Source organism: Clinocottus analis, unplaced genomic scaffold (genome assembly GCF_023055335.1).
Source record: "Clinocottus analis isolate CAN_PGR_092001 unplaced genomic scaffold, fCliAna1.0.p SCAF_8, whole genome shotgun sequence".
In the NCBI taxonomy this organism is placed as follows: domain Eukaryota; kingdom Metazoa; phylum Chordata; class Actinopteri; order Perciformes; family Cottidae; genus Clinocottus; species Clinocottus analis.
Genome location: NW_027176240.1, coordinates 18,593,066 through 18,610,373, shown reverse-complemented (window position 1 = coordinate 18,610,373; position 17,308 = coordinate 18,593,066). Strand labels below are relative to the sequence as shown.

The 17,308-nt window shown below is 43.4% G+C and overlaps 1 long non-coding RNA gene across 1 annotated transcript; it reads left to right on the top strand.

Moving 5' to 3' along the window:
* The first annotated feature begins 9,078 nt into the window (after positions 1-9,078).
* On the top strand, positions 9,079-17,066 carry LOC137780243 (uncharacterized). Its single transcript, XR_011077123.1, has 3 exons — positions 9,079-9,300; positions 16,581-16,672; positions 16,785-17,066. It is a non-coding gene; the product is annotated as an uncharacterized lncRNA (long non-coding RNA).
* Positions 17,067-17,308: the final 242 nt, after the last annotated feature.

The following is a 17,308-nucleotide window of genomic DNA, read 5'->3' as shown; positions in this document are numbered from 1 at the left end:
AAGGTAACCTTTCACCTCATCTTGGGGGTCCATTACTGCCCTGTCTCAGTCCTTTTTTTGACCGTTTTGTGGGTGCTTTTAATACAACTGGGAATAAAAAAGAGTCAGAGGCTGCATCTGTGATAAGTGCTTTAGTTTAAAAGCAGAGTTAAAATTACAGCATCCAAGAGGGCAGAAGAGCAACATAGCAGCAAGTATCATGCCTCAAAACACGTCCTTCATAAGGATGGAGAGCTTCAAGGGTTAAAAAAAAATAGGCTCTTTTAATTAAAATTCATAACAAAAAAAAAAAAGTGACAGAAACGTTTCAGCCCTCTCAGCGTCTTAATGTCCCTTTAATGCCCTAAGTGGCTGTTTACCGTTACCTTTTTCTCATAAGAGGAGAAAATGTCTCTTAGCACTATATGACCTTGGTTAGAAGTGAAATTCTGCATATTTCCGTCGGACTCTTGCATTCTTTATCTGGTTTGTTTTAGCCAAGCAGCATCAGAAGATCCTCACACCAAAGTACTTAAAAGAGATGTACTTTAATTTTCTTTAGTCTGTCAAACATGATTGAAGACATGTCTGTCCAAAGTCTTTCCAACGCATTAAATACTTGCATTAAATTCCTTGTTGGCAACCCCCTGTAACACCTATTTGTGCCATTATTTATATATTGCACAATTGTACTAAAAGGGCCTATCTCTTTGACTTCCTTCTGTTTCATCTAAATCTATGAAAATGACCTTGGGAGAATAAGGTAGAAGGACCAAGCCAGTCTACAAGGGCTTGGAAGAGCTAAGGAGGAGGAAAGAGAAGATGGGGAAATGGAAGACACGGAGGCCATTTCTGCTGGGGATCTGTATGTAGCAGGAGATGGTTTGCGGAAAACCATCTTAAGAGAAAGATATTAAAAAACGTGAGTTGGGGATAGCAGCAGTCAAACACAGATTTGAAAGGCATTGAAAGTGTTGATTTTCTCTTGTGAGGAGAAGGTGGCAGAGAAAGAGATTAGAGCTCTGAGGGTGTGTCTCTAAGGGTAGCAAATTAAGTGAGTGAGGAGCGGGAATGGGGATAACTAAAGAAACGTCTTTGAGGCCGTCTCTGAACTCTGTCACTATGGGACCGATTTGGGTAGGGGAGGGGTCTGTAGGGTCTATGTTTTGTAATCTCCCACCTCTGCCAGAAGGGGTCATTCTCCTCGCTGTCTTTAAGTGCAGGCCTCGGTGAGTACAAACGCTCAAGTCGCTCGCTCAAGTAGCTCGAGTAGAATAATTGGGCAGCAAAGTTCATCCTGGTTGAAGCACTGTCCTCCCACAGTCCAATGAGGCTCCGAATCCGAATCCCTCTTCTCCTACGGCTGCTGTGGTGTGTCCGAGGGATAAGAGGACACTGGCTAGAGATTCTCCCACGGTGTAATGTCCCCTGCCCCAGGTCCCTCCCTCTTTCCTTGCCCTGGGGCTATTTCAGAAAGGATTACCCAGGGACACATGGTGGCTCTGCTGTGTCTCTACAGTGGCCTGGATCCTCCCAGGGCTCTATTCCTGGTCCCAGACTGGGATTACTACCCCATTCTATGACGTAGTGCTAATCAGACAGTCTAAGGAGATAGATACAGTCTTAAGGTTTATCTCGGGAGCAGGGCTCAACCACACAGAGAAAAGGACAATGGATGGGAAATCGGAAATGAAAGAAACTGGGGTGTGGTTGCTGAAAAGGAAAGAGATGCAGTTTTGTGAACGGAGAATAAGGATCAAATAATTGTCCCTGCAAAATTTGTGAAAAGGAACCATGACTAACTTTCATATGATATGCTGCAGAAAATCAAGGCATTAAGCAGTACGTGATTAACTGTGGAGAGATTCAGGCTACCAGGAAGGCAGATAACAGAGACAGAAAGTGGAGAAGAGGTAAATTGGCTGCTGCCAACACTCAGCAGGTGGTCCAAATCCTATTCAACTCAGATCAGATGTCCAAGATGTACCTCAAATCTGAAATGAACAGCGACAGTGTTCATTGGAGCCTGTCTAGTATTCACTGGACAGGCTCCTTCCAGATAATGTGTGCTGTCGCTCAAATCACAACAGAAATGTGTACAATCAGAGATAATTCCTCCAGCCGGCTTGGCTCAATCAGAAATCCGAAACGTTTAATTGCCAAGTAAGTTTGTACAAACGAGTAATTTGTCCTGGCGGAAGGTGCATCATAAAAATAATAACAACAACAACAACAACAGCAGCAGCCACAACAAAGAACATTTAACTATACAAGTGGAAGTATAAAAAATTGGATAAAAACAAGTAGGTAATAAGTAAATAAGTAAAGATGCAGTAAATATGCAGTAAATAAGTAAGGATGCAGTAAAAATAAAAAATAAAGGGATAAAATGATCAATAATAATAATAATAATAATAATAATAATAGAGTCAGTCAGTGGGGGACCCGGGCTCTATTGATGAGCCCGACTGCTGCTGGGAAAAAACTGCTTGTGTGGTGGGAGGTCTTGGTCCTAATGGACCTCAGCCTCCTGCAAGAGGGAAGGGACTCGAAGAGTTTATGTCCAGGGTGAGTGGGGTCGGCCACAATCTTCCCTGGAGGGACGGCAGATTGCAGCCAATTTTGGCAGAGCGGATGATGCGCTGCAGCCTAGCCTTGTCCTTGGTAGTGGCTGAAGCGTACCAGACGGTGATGGAGGGGCACAGAATGGACTCAATTATGGCAGTGTAGAAGTGCACCATCATTGTCTTTGGCAGGTTGAATTTCTTCAGCTGCCTCAGGAAGAACATCCTCTGCTGGGCCTTCTTGGTGATGGAGCTGATGTTCAGCTCCCACTTGAGGTCCTGGGAAATGATGGAGCCCAGGAAGCAGAAGGACTCCACACCCTGCATAACGGGGCGTTATGCATTGTGAGATGGACGGGTGGGGCTGCGCTCTTCCTGTAATCCAGAGCCATCTCCACTGTCTTCAGAGCGTTGAGCTCCAGGTTGTTCTGGCTGCTCCAGGTCACCAGGTGGTCAGTCTCCCACCTGTAGGCGGACTCATCCCCACCGGAGATCAGTCCAATGAGGGTGGTGTTGTCCGTGAACTTCAGGAGCTTGACGGACTGGTGACTGGAGGTGCAGCTGTTGGTGTACAGCGAGAATAGCAGAGGGGAAAGAAAGCAGCCTTGAGGGGAACCGGTGCTGGTAGTCCTGGAACCAGAGACGTGTTTCCCCAGCTTCACATGCCGCTTCCTGTCAGACAGGAAGTCTGTGATCCACCTCCAGGTGGAGTCTGGCACGTGCAGCTGGGAGAGCATGTCCTGCAGCAGGGACAGGATGATGGTGTTGGAAGCAGAGCTGAAGTTCACAAACAGGATCCTGGCGTAGGTTCCTGGGGAGTCCAGATGCTGGAGGATGTAGTGGAGGGCCATGTTGACTGCATGGTCTGCAGACCTGTTGGCTCTGTAGGCACACTGCAGGGGGTCCAGCAGTGGGTCGGTGATGGCCTTGTGGTGGGACAGGACCAGGCGCTCAAAAGACTTCATGACCACAGAGGTCAGGGCGACGGGCCTGTAGTCAGTCAGTGCGTTTACATGCTGGTAATAATTCGAATCTTGCTTTAGTCGGACTATGCTCTCTTTCGGGGCAACTGCTGTTATCCGAATATACATGGCAGTGAATAAATCGAATCATTGGCCGAATGCATGTCATATCCGATACGCTAGGTGGCGCTGTTTTCATTACATGTAGTGGTGATACAGCCATCTCCGCTTGACCTCTTCACTCTTCATAATGGAGAGAACCCCGCTAGCTTCGGTGGTTGTCGGGGAGCTAGCAGCAGCGCTAGCTGGCTACATCAGGGAGCTAGCAGAGACACCCACCGAAGGTACCTTCGGCTCGTAACCCGACTTTTACGTTTGTTTGTTTCTGCCGGCCGTGACAACTTATCGTCTCTTTCGACTTCCGGGTCACGACCTGGGAGGGAGGGAGGGAGGAGGCGGCGGGATCTTGAGCATGCGCACAAACGCATTGTCCAGTTCCGATCCGATTCAGCGTTTACATGCAGCGTTATTCGAATTATCAATCGAATCGAATCGAGTTATCCAGGGGTGTTAATCGGATCGTAGTCGGACCGCAGTTATTCGAATAAAGGTGTTTACATGAACTGGATAATTCGATTTTAGTCGGACTAAGCCAGTTATTCGAATCCATGTAACCGCACTGATTGAGTCCTGTGATCCTGGGTTTTTTGAGGACGGGAATGATGGTGGAGGCCTTGAAGCAGGCCGGGACGTGGCATGTCTCCAGGGAGGTGTTGAAAATGTCAGTGAACACCAGAGACAGCTGATCAGCACAGTGCTTCAGGGTGAAGGGGGAGACAGAGTCCGGGCCCGCTGCTTTGCGGGGGTTCTGCTTTTTGAACAGCCTGTTGACGTCTCTCTCCAGAATAGAAAGAGTCGTCACTGGGGAGGGTGGTGGTGGATGGGGGGCGGGGGGAGAGGGTGGGTCCAGAGGTGTGAGCCCCTGATGGGCTGGGGGTTTGTGGCTGGATGATGGGCCTGTGGGGGATGGCGTCAGGACTGCTCCATTGTCTTTCAAAGCGGCAGTAGAAGTCGTTCAGCTCATCTGCCAGGCGGAGGTCATTCATAGGTTGTGGGTGGTTTTAGGCTTGTCGTTGGTGATCTGCCTGAGACCTCTCCAGACAGAAGCAGAGTCACTTGCTGAGAGCTGATGTTGCAGTTTCTCAGAGTACAGTCGTTTAGCATCCCTCACCGCCTTGTTAAACCTGTATTTTGACTCTGTGAACAAGTCCTTGTCCCCACTCCTAAACGCCTGGTCCTTTTGCAGGCGTAGCGTTCTGAGTTCTGCTGTGAACCAGGGTTTGTCATTGTTGTAACTCGCTGATGTATGAAGTTACAGCCTCTGTGTATTCATCCAGACTGTTAGTAGCAGTCTTGAAAACATCCCAGTCAGTGCAGTCCAAGCACGCCTGAAGATCCTCCATAGCCTCATTGGTCCACCTCTTAAATTTCCTCACCACAGGTTTGCAGAGTTTTAGTTTCTGCCTGTATGAGGGAATCAGGTGAACCATGGCGTGGTCAGAGTTTCCCAGTGCAGCACGAGGGACTGCGCGATAAGCCCTGCTGATGGTGGTGCAGCAGTGGTCCAGAATGCTCCTCTCTCCAGTAGGGCATTTAATTAATTGTCTGTATTTAGGGAGTTCGTGGCTGAGGTTTCCTTTGTTAAAGTCCCCCAAGACAATAACTATGGAGTCCAGGTAGGTCCGCTCCACACACCGTATCTACTTGGCGAGTGTCCGCTGTGCTTCCTGCACGTTGCTCTGTGGTGGCATGTAAACACCGGCCAGGATGAATGAAGCAAACTCACTGCGAACAGTTTGCAGTGGATGATGAGGGAATCCAGGTCCGGCGAACAGTGCTGTAGAATCACTGTTATGTCGTTGCACCAGCTGTTGTTGGAGTAAAAGCATATTCCTCCACCATTCGCCTTGCCGGAGAGCTCCATGTCGCGGTCCGCTCGGAACAGCTGGAAGCCAGACAGCTGGAACGTGGAGTCCGGAATGGATCCACAGAGCCAGATCTCCGTGAAGCACAAAACTGTATTTAAAGGTAAAGCTGAACGTAGTGAATGAAGTGAACTTACAACCTCAGCATGGTAGAGAGAGTGTTGAGTGAATTGTCGGCCACAGTGAAAGAAATTTTCCTTGTTTTCCTTGTGACAGTCTTAAATCTAACCACATCTGCTCAAGAACATTTTATCAACATGCCCATGTAAACTGACCTGACAATTAAATTTGGGTCATATGTATCATATTAAGGCTACTGCCTTTTAGAACAGATCCAAAGACTTTGTACACGTCGTGCAACCTAGTTTATTTTAAGAACGGTATCGTGACCCCCTCTCCTCCCCACCCAGGGTGCTGGAAAGGAGGCTCCGACCACTTTTCGAACCTCGGATTCAAGAGGAGCAGTGCGGATTCCGTCCCGGTCGTGGAACAGTGGACCAGTGGACCAGCTCTTTACCCTTGCGGGACTACTGGAGGGGTCTTGGGAGTTTGCCCAACCAGTCTACATGTGCTCTGTGGACCTGGAGAAGGCTTTCGACCGGGTCCCTCGGGGGGTTTTGTGGGGGGTGCTGCGGGAATATGGGGTGCCGGATCCGTTGGCACGGGCTATCCGGTCTCTGTACGCCTGCAGTAGGAGTTGTATCCGTATTCTCGGTATTAAGTCAGATACATTTCCGGTGGGTGTTGGCCTCCACCAGGGTTGCCCTTTATCACCGGTCCTGTTCGTGACTTTCATGGACAGGATTTCCAGGCGCAGCCAGGGGGCGGAGGAAATCTGGTTCGGGGGCTTAGGGATCGCCTCTCTGCTGTTTGCAGATGATGTGGTCCTGTTTGCCTCCTCGGACCGTGACCTCCGGCATTCGCTGGGGCGTTTTGCAGCCGAGTGTGAAGCGGCAGGGATGAGAGTTAGCGCCTCCAAATCCGAGGCCATGGTTCTCTGCCGGAAACCGGTGGATTGCTCCCTCCAGGTGGGGACAACATGCCTGCCCCAAGCGAAGGAGTTCAAGTACCTTGGTGTGAAAATAACCCGCAGTCTTGCCTCTCTTCATCCAGCCAACTTTAACCCGTTGGTTGAAAATATGAAAAATGACTTTGTTAGTGACAGGTAATAAGTAAATAAGTAAAGATGCAGGTAGTGACAGTGACAGGTGACAGGTAGTGACATGCCTCTGTCACTACCTATCAGGATGCAGTCTATAAAAATGAATGTATTCCCAAAATTCCTGTACTTGTTTAGATACTTACCAATATTCTTGCCAAAATCTTTTTTTCAGTCTATTGACAAAATTATTTTAAACTTTGTCTGGGCAGGAAAGTCGCCTTGAGTAAGCCAGGTCTTTCTCCAACGCCCGAGGGATATAGGTGGCCTGGCTCCACCTAATTACATTGTTTACTATTGGGCAACTAACATTAAAAAAATATCATTTTGGATTAATGCGCCGAAGACTGACTGGTGTCTTTTGGAGGCGTATTCCTGCTGTTCTTCCTCTCTTCCTGCATTGGTATACTCATCTCTTCCCATAAAACTGTCATTAAGTCTTTTTTTTTTATAGAACATGTTTTGGCCCAGTCATCAACCAATAAACCAGTAACACACCTGCTATACATTAGTTGTTTCTTAACTAATCTTAAAATATTCAAATAGCCCTTGTGGTTGAGGAGATAACTCAAGTTTAGTATGGGGATGCAAACCTTCGCAATTTTCGTGAAAACGCGTCTCCTGTTTACATGAACCTTTTACAATTAGGGTCACCCCTAAACTAACACCAAAGAGGCAGGTGGGCAGAAAATATTTGTTCCTGGTCTTCTTGTAATACACTGGGTCTGACCACTGAACAAACCTGGAAGCAGTCCTTTCAGTCAAGCTGTTATTTCTGTAAGTACAGCAGATTGACAATAGGATTCAAGGTAAACCAAAGGTCAACTCATGACCCGTTCTAAAAGCAAACCGTGGAGCTTTGTTTCGTTTGATGGAGTCACAGACTTCACGTACACAACACACTTCTCACTCAAATTAAATTTAGCTCCTTTAAAAGTGTCAGAAAGACATTGTCAGCCAGGGACCAGACAATTGCGGGCCGCTGAACTCTTCTTGGTAACAACTAACTTGGCCTAACTTGGTTCAGTGAGGCCCATGTTCTGGTGTTCTGGCCCAAGATACCTGTTTATCTTGATGAACTGATGGTCTCCTCTTCATGCTTGTGTGGACATTCAATCATCAAAACAACTGGCAGTCATTGCATTGACCGAAACGAATAGACAGACGGAAACTGGACAGGAATAGACAGAGACAAGGTGATCCGCCTCTAGCAGTCTGTCACACCACAGATCAGTGTGATGCCGGCGGCCCACTGGATGCCATGACCCTCTGGCTACACCACCAGATTGAAGGGTTATAAGATGAACTTTGACACACCTTAACATTTGATATCATGCTCGATATTCTCTCGTTTCTACTACGCATTCATATGACTTTAATATATTTGGTGAAAGTTCTTGTGGAAAAACACATTTGATCATGTCAGTGATACATTTTGAGTTTAATTTGTTTTTAATACGCTTAGTCAAGTGGCAACTTGTTAACACAAGAGCTATGAGAATTAGAATTGAAATGAGAGTAAAAGTATTATATGCTTCTTGACAAACTGTCTTAATAAGGATAATTTTATTTAGAAAAAAATGAAAAGCAAATAGCAAATAGAAATAACGACAATTATGTGACATTAATACCCCACATTTTAAATTAAATGTATATCTCAGAATTATTGATATATGTATTGCCTTTTTCTTTTTTGGTATGTATTTTTTGGTAGGACCTAACAATGCAGCACGTCAGTGTATTACTTTTTTGTGTTATTATTATTATTATTATGATTGTAAACCATTTGAATTACCTTTTATTTTGTATTATTTTCTTTTTTAGTGTGACTTCATAATGTCTCAACAATTCCTGAATTAAATGTGAGTCAAATCGTCACCAGCATTTTAAATTCGCTCATGTATCAAAATATACATATATATTCTTATGTGAATAAGATGTGAATAATAATATGTTTAGTCACATAAACATATTATTATTATAATATGATTATTATGTCCTAGGCCTGTACCTATTCTGGTTTTTAGGTACTGACAGAACGACTTAGCTCACTTTTCCTCCAGTTCGGTTTTCTGCTGCTTAACATTCTGCTGCTTAACAAGCTAAAGAGGCCAGACAAGAGAGCAGAAACAGCCCGGCTTAATGAAGATAACCGAGGTTACAACGTCACAGTCTTGTCTGTGTGTGTTAAGTCACACAGACAGAGCGAGATGGAGAGAGAGAGAGAGAGAGAGAAAGAGAGAGAGAGAGAGAGAGAGAGAGAGAGAGAGAGAGAGACAGACAGACAGAGAGAGAGAGAGAGAGAGAGAGAGACGTCAATTTGGTGAGAATAATCAATCTCAGTCCCCTCCCCAGTGCTCTCCTCCCGCCCCTTTCCAGATACTTAGCTTTTTTATTCTGTATCTAATGTTTTCATTAAGAAACTGGCCGCAACCAAAGCAACAAGGGAAACATAGGAGAGCAAAAGAGAGTAAGAAAGCAAGATAGCAAGAAAGTGAGTGCAGGGCAGAGAGCTAGAGTTGCGTAGGTGAGCTGTTTGTGTCTTCCTTCTGCACTCTTTGTTGCCAGCCGCTCGCCAGGTTTCACCATGACCTGCCCGTCCACCTCTTTAATTGGACTAATCCTCCTCCTGATTGGATACGCTGTGGCAGGTAGGGATGCAGCTGTGTGTAGTCAGGAGGGCGGAGGGGTCGCAGGTCAGATAAGGGCCACAAGGTGACACAGCCACTAAAACAGTGTGTTGATTTACAGAAAGATTTATGGAATGCAGTGGAAATATATCATCTGATGATATATTTCCCCTTTATGTCCTTTATATCCTTTATGTCTACGTTGCTTTACATTTTGATATATATATGCATATAACAGATGTAAGTAGATGGCTGGGTGAAAAATAATACAAGCCTTAACTGACATCATGGGCGTTCATACGCATACAAGTCTGTGTGTGTTCAGGGGCTGCCAGAACATCTGTTATTAATTTTAGCGCAGCTTTGGCTACACTTAATCCAATATTTTGTCAGCATAGTTTCTAACAAGCACTCTCTTTCCTTTGCCCATTTAGTTCGTCTGCCTGCTTCTAACAAGTGGGCTTAGTTTTTTTTTCCCCAGTGGAAATTCACAAAAATGGTGGCTAACCCTCCACAGCCAAATCTATGAGTGACGGCTTCAAGTGTGAATTGCACTGACTTTATACCCCAAAAATGGCCAACTACTGGAAGCACACAGATTGCTGCATACTTGCCGTATGCAGCAATCAGGGGGCTCACACTAACAGTGCATTTGATCTCGTTAAAAAGCTACATTTTCGGTCACTATGTCAGATAAGGGCAGGTTATGGCTCTCTCTTGATGTCAAAAAGGTTAGATTTGAGTTAGAAACAAACCTTGTGTTGTGTTGTAATTCTGATCCCAGATTAAATCTTTTGCCATCAAAATATGTTTTTTCTTCATGAAATGGTCTGAAAATACAGGGGGTTGTTTAATACTATGCGCTTCGTGATAATAATGCATTTGAAGTAATTTGATTGATTTATGGGTGATTTATTGAATTTAATATCATCTGTTGCTTGTGGTCAAATAGACCCACAGGACAAAGATCAGGACAAGATCAAACATCTTTGATCTTGGCTGTTTGATGTGTGGGGTCACGCAATGGTTATGACAACAACAGCCACAACCAAAAACAGGTATTTTCTCACAGGTGTAGAGAGAGACAGGTAGCACAAAGAGGAGGCCGGCACAAGGAGGCTTGTGAGCTAACTTTTAACCTTGTTGTGGAAAAGAGTGACCAGGAGGAATGCTTAACATTATGAGGAGGAAGAATCAACTGATGAGGAGGATTCAGTGTCAGAGATAAGGAAAATAATGATGAGGTGATAGATCCAACATTCAGATCACATGCTACTTCTTCCTCAGAAGAAGCCCCCACATCACCCGCTGCACAAATGTAAGGCGGGTATGAAGTTAAGGAACATGATGAACATGGTGATGAAGTAGTGAAGGAACATGATGAAGAGGAAGAATAAACAAATGAGGAAGAATCGAAAGAAGAGGACCCCCATGAACAATTTTTCCAGTCTAAGGATGAAATATTCATGTGGTCTTTCATCCCTCCCAGTGACAGGGAGAGAGAGCCGAGCCACCATGAACCAACCACATATTTAAGGTCTCGTATTTACGACACAAAGTCCTCTCTTGACCTGTTCCTGCCCACGTCTATCAAAAAGGTGGTGCTGAACATGACAAACAAGCAGGGGTAACAAGTGGAGCAAGATGGATCCAATGGACCTGCATACATATGTGGGTTGTTTGTTTTTCGCTGGCAGTTAAGAAGCTACAGCTAGTTTATGGCATGCCGAGTGCTGCATGACACTCAAGATGTTTCATAAAATCTCAAAAGTGATTTGATTTGATGATAAAGACATGAGAGACACTGTGCACGAGACGAACGTGCTCCCTCTGGAGACATTTGACAAGTGGGTGTCTCTCCTGCCATGCATGGACGATTTAGGCACCAATGTGACAGTGGATGAGCGCCTGGTCCCTTTTAGAGGTTACCGTCCATTCAAAGAGTACATCCCAAGAAAACTTGAACACTACATTATTGACGATACAGTCCTTTAAAGGCCTCTCGTCCTGTATTGCTTAAATATGTCCATGCTGGATCTGACCCTGTCGACTAAAAAAGCATGCATAGAAATTAAAATACAGCATTAGCATGACTGCATCCAGCTCGCCAAGCCTTCCTCATTTATCAGTCCATACAGCTTTCATTTCAAGTCGGTCTGTTGTCTTATAAGTTCAGGTGGCTGATCTGGAACCAATTGTTTTATCAGGAGTTTCTCCGCTCAAGTTCTTCTCTCAAACGGGTCTTGTAGGAGAGATTTGATCTTGTTAGGGTTAAGTCTTCTTGCAAGAGTTGCGCTCGTGCTGGGATGTTCCATTGTCATCTCGTTAAAATGTCGCTGCGAGATAAGAGAAGCCGAGGAGAACACACGAGATGCGAACGAGACACGAGCCCTGACGAGCACAGAGACACGGGAATGCACTTTGGGGTTAAATGAGAATAGCCCCTCCAGAAGTCTTTTTTAGGGCGCTGATTGGATAAATTGTACGCCACTCATTTATTTCTTTAATCAGTAATTGGCTAAACTGTGTATTAGCCCCATCTTCTTTGGGCAGAATTGATCTAGCCTCACAAAGTGCATTAGCAGCAGGAACGTGCATGTGAGCAGCTGAGAGGTGCCCTAGCAGAGGCGCAGATATCGTATTTTACAAATATAACTGGGTATATTTCATAGCTTAACAACACAACTATTGACAATTTGTATAATTTATTAATATTATAATCTTTTTTTTGTGGTGGCTCAAGGTTGGTGGGGCCAAGCCCTCTATGTGCCGGCCACCACTGGGGACGAAGGATGCGGTCGAATAGTCAAATAATCACCTCCTAACGTCTAACCCTAAGCACTTTTCCTTGACCTCTGTGGAAATGTCACAGGGTCAAGGAAAGATGGGAAGGAGAATTCATGAGGAGTTAGGAAAAGACCACCGCAGTGTTTAGATAAGCCGACTCCACTTTCACTAAGCGACGTAGTTCTGACGCGACGGCAGGCAATGTTAGTGACGTCAGTTTGTCTGCAGCGGTGAAACTACAACGTTGTAGTCCATCTCCACCACAATAAGCATCTTAAATACTTCGTCTGTGTTCTTACAGTGTTGTGTCATGCAGACGATTAAACAACCCAGTTCATATGTTACTTTATTAACGAGGTTGGAATAGAAATGAACGAAGGAATATGAAAGTGAAACTAAGGGATTTTACAGTGAGTACAAAGCTACTAAACTGTTTCTGTTCAGTTTCAAACCTGCTGAATTAAATACGTTATCCCACTAACGATGTGTGTCATATGTGCGTCTCATATCCATTTATGTTATGTTTTATATGCAGATTATAATCTGATCATAAAAATATGCAGACAACAGTTTATGAAACACCACACAACTTAATAGTGCTTTGTTGTAATGTAACAAAATAGTTGATTAAAAAGATGATAATCATAACCATGAGTCAGGCTGAAGAGCTCGACCAGTTTAACTCTTTCATTAATGCTTCTGTAACTAAAGTAAAATAAAAGAATGAGAGCTGAAGCTGCAGTTCAAGAGGGAATATCATATACAGCAGTTTTATCACTTTACCGCCATGTTCAGCAACAGCAACATAACGCTCATAGTTTTCTAGCCGGTTTAACAGATTATTGAAAGTATTTACAAGTTACGCTACTTATTATTTAAATGATCCGCTTTTGTCGGTCATGATCGTTTGTTCTCGTGAACGGCTGAATGAAACGTAACTTTAAATGTTGCCGCCGCAAGGGATTGTGGGTCGGCATTATCTCCTTTCCTTTCGTTAAGGAAGGTCCAGCGGTTCCTAAGCTAAAGGAGCTAAGTTAGGAGGCATGAAGCATGAAGCTCCTTTCCCTTGCGTTTAGAGAATTCGACCGGCACTTTTCATGACGGCCACTGAGGGTCATTTCCCTCAGTTAGGAAGGTTCCTAACCAAAAAGAACTATTCGACCGCAGCCGAAGTGTCTTTTTCCTGGTAGTAGTTCTGGGGGATCAGTCCGTGCGACCGAAGTTCTTCACCTCCTGGCATCTCAATATCTCACTCCACCACAAAAAATAGTCCCTCTTCAAAAAACAGTCTCACAATCCTACCATATGTTATTTTGGTTTCTGCCTCAATTTTAAAACCATTCTCTCCTGAATCATCATACAGTAATACAAAACATGCAGTGGCCTTCTTAATGCATTGCTCCATTGTCTGTGATCTCGCGGGAATGGTTAAGTCCTCAAAAAAGTATTCACCCACAGTTACTGCCGCCCTCGCGTACAAAGAGAAAAGTGCTGTATTTTGTGCGTGTTAGTTTTAAACAGTCTCAGTCACCGGACATAAGGTCCTCTCATTCGTTAGTAACTTCCCCCCACACAAATAGTCCCCAGTCTCTGCACATCGGCCCTGCGCTTTCGGAGGGGGCGGAGTGTCTTTTTCCCCTCGGAAAGAAAGTATTTACGGTCACCACGAGATCAGTTAGTGCGACCAAATTTCTTCACTTCTTGGCACCTCAATGTTTCAATATGCCACAAAGAAATCCCTCTTCTCACAATCCTACCACATACATCCATTTTGTTCTGCCTCCATTTTAAAACCAGACACTCATGAATCCTTATACAGTCATACAAAACATACAGTGACCTTAATCCATCCATTTACACATCCTTTATGATATTCTTCATAATATCCTGTATTCATTATCATATTCCTCTCATGCATTGTAATGTACACATTTAACATTTTGTATCATACATGTGCAAGTCCAATTTTGATAAACTAAACTGTTACAATTCTACAAAAATCTACAACAGGTTTGAATCTTCAAAAAAAGTTCATTTGTTACTTACAGTTTTTTAATTTACAGCTGCGGTTGTTCTCCCTAAATTCTCATTCTCATTTTCAAAAAGTTGTCCCTATAGTCACACAAAAACAGGGTGCTGAATACAGTAAAGGTTTCCCTGGAAGTGTTGAGGTGAAAGCTACAAAAAAATGTAAGTGTCAGTTGAAGAGTTTCTTAAAAAAACAAAAGTTTTTCTTTTTGCATTTTATCCATCCTTCGTAATTAAGGAGCTTTGTGCTGCTGTGAAGCACTGGGTTTTCAGTGTCTTGCTCAAGGACACTTCAATATGAAACTTTTGGGAGAAAACAGGGACCCAACCAGCTTCCTTGTTAATCTTTCTTGCCAAATATCAGAATCAGAATCATTTAATTGCCCAGTAAGTTTGTAAGTAAACGAGGAATTTGTCATGGCGGAAGGTGCATCATATCAGTGACTATAACAATAACAACAACAACAGCAACAACAAAGAACATTTAACAACGTGAAAGTATACAAATTTATACAAAGTGAAAGTATACAAATTTATATGAGTTATCTTTCGCACATATATAACTTTATTTGCATTGTTTTAACAAAGTTATTGCACATGTTGTTAGTTTTTGTCAAATGGAGTAATCAGTTTACTTAAAAGGGATTTCAATTTTCTTTAATCTATCAATTATAAAAGCACGCATGGAGGAGTCTCAAACAGTTAAACCATTTTGTTCCAATGTTGTTGGGTCAGAGAGGCCTGAACATTTTTCTTCCTCCAAAGTGGGGCGTGACAGAAAAAGTTTGAGAACCACTGACTTAAACAAACTTCTGATAATTCATCTGTCACTGTCAAACCACAGCAGGGGAGGTCGTCCAAATCCTTTCTACAAAAATTCCGTCATGAAGCACACACTCAGGGCTGGATGGTTAAATGAAGGGAACTTACTGTCCCTTTCATCCAACCATCCCTCCCTCAGGAAGCAGCCAAGAAAGATCTTGGCTGCTTCCTGCATGTACTGAACTTGGCATCGCTTCGGTCGGTTTAATGGAGCTTGTAAAATGTTTCCATGTGATATCTCCATAAAATGGGACTACACTGTGCAGAATAAAACGTGGGAAGCATTTCTGGTCGATAGCTTTAATTGCTTAGGAACGATGTTCAGACTCGGTGGTGGAATAAATGACTCATGAGGATGGTTTGTGACGTGTGTGTGTGTGTGTATGAACACACACGCCACAATCCAAAATATTCGGTAAAACTAATTTAAGGTGCTGAAGATCTGAGGACACGGAAACCTGAACAAAGCCGCTGTCTGTGTTTATTTGAATCAACTTTTTTTTTTACATTTCTGTTTGGGCACTGGCAAGCAGCCACGCGCTGACCTATACCACCAACTTAGTGACATTAATGTCCTGTAACGCCACACATTCTTGGGCATTAGCTGCCGGTGTATGCGCCAACTCCATTTAAATAACGGCGACGGTGCCAGCGTTTATAAATGAATTCAACCATTTGCTGAAGTATAAATGCTTTCAATAAGAACCTGGCCCGGTGCCACTAAGAAGGTGCAGAAAATGGAAGCCCTGCCAGAGAATGCAGGCTTCCCCTCAAAATATTTTGGGAAACAGCTAATTGGAAACATACACTGTGAGGGTAAAGCGGCAGGAACAATGGCTTTACTGTTAAAGTGAATTCACACCAAGAGCATTATGGTGGTTCTACATGTCGTGACTGTTGTACAGATCTATACTTGTTTTTGACTCTTCTGCAGAGTCTTATTGATCTTTTGCGACTCTCCTGCTATTATGAGTACAAAGTTTGCTTAAATAAAACACACATCACATGAACATGTGAGTTTGCAAACAAGCAGAAATTATCCAAAGAGAATTTTTTGTTAGATTTCAAGACTTAACTTCTGTATTACTTTTACATCACTGAAATAGATATTTTAGAGTTGTTTATTCCGAATATGAAGCCACAGTCGGCAACTAGTTAGCTTAGTATAAAGACAAACTGGGAACAGCTTGCCTTTGTCTCGAGTTATTCACCCTCACTGAACCATTTGTGCAGTCCAGTTTATTCCCCTACCAGAACTGCAGTTTAACTGGACTAGCGTTTTTTGTTCCCTTTGGGCAGCGCAAGGCCAGCTGTTTCCCCGTAAATCAATTCAAAGCTAGACTAAGCTAACTGGCTAATTTAACTTGTTTAGAAAGTGATAAAGTATATTTTGCTAAACTATTCCTTTAACATCTAATATTAGAGTGTGTCTATTGCTTCTTTATTGGGCAACACAATTTGGAATATCTGTGTTTTTGGTTAATATGTCGACTGCTTTAAAGACTAGGTTTGAAAGCTCCAATTCTGGTTTCTAATAAATGTTCAAATGTTGGGGTAAACAAATGCAAATTTTTGAAATCATTGCTATCAATAGCTTTTATTGTTGATTTTTGCAAAAATCATACACTGTAAATCACTCTAACATGCATCTTTTCTGTTTACAGGACCTGAGACTGATGTGCGGCCTAGAGCAATGCATTCAAGTGCCTGTCAAGAGCACACAAACCTTCACAATCTTCTAGATGTGGTGGAAAAGGTGCTTGCACAAAACAGTTGATTGTATTATTTGTGGGTGATCACTTTATTATTCGTACCACAACTTATGAATGCATTATTCACATTTCAACCACAATTTCTGTCTGCTGCAGAAAGTGGAGGAGACGGTTGAGAAGTTGGAGGTTGAGATGGCTGCTCTTCTGGATACCATTGATGCCTCAAAATGGCACCCCCTTTTGGACAATGCAAGAAATAAGGTGGTGGATATCCAAGGCAAGGAGAGGGACTCAAGGGGCCTCTTAAACTTGGAAGGAGCCAATCTGTTTCCATAGTCTAATAATAATAACAATAACAATAAGCTTTATTTGTATAACGCCTTTTGCAGACCATGGTCACAAAGCGCTTTAAAATAACAACATAAACAATACACAGTTAAGCAGTAAATATAAATGAAAACATTTTAAAAAGCTTGAAAAATTAAAAAAAATAAAAGTCTAAATGCAAAAAAATAAGTGTTTATGCATTTACTGTGTCCGTTTCAAAATTACGTTTTTTTGTAATCTTTCAAGAGGCACATGGGTCAAGCTTGTCTGTGTTTTTTTTACTCTCAGATTCAGTTCCCCCTTTACTCAGTCAATTTACACCCCTGCTCTCTAGCTCCCTGTACTGTCTGCAG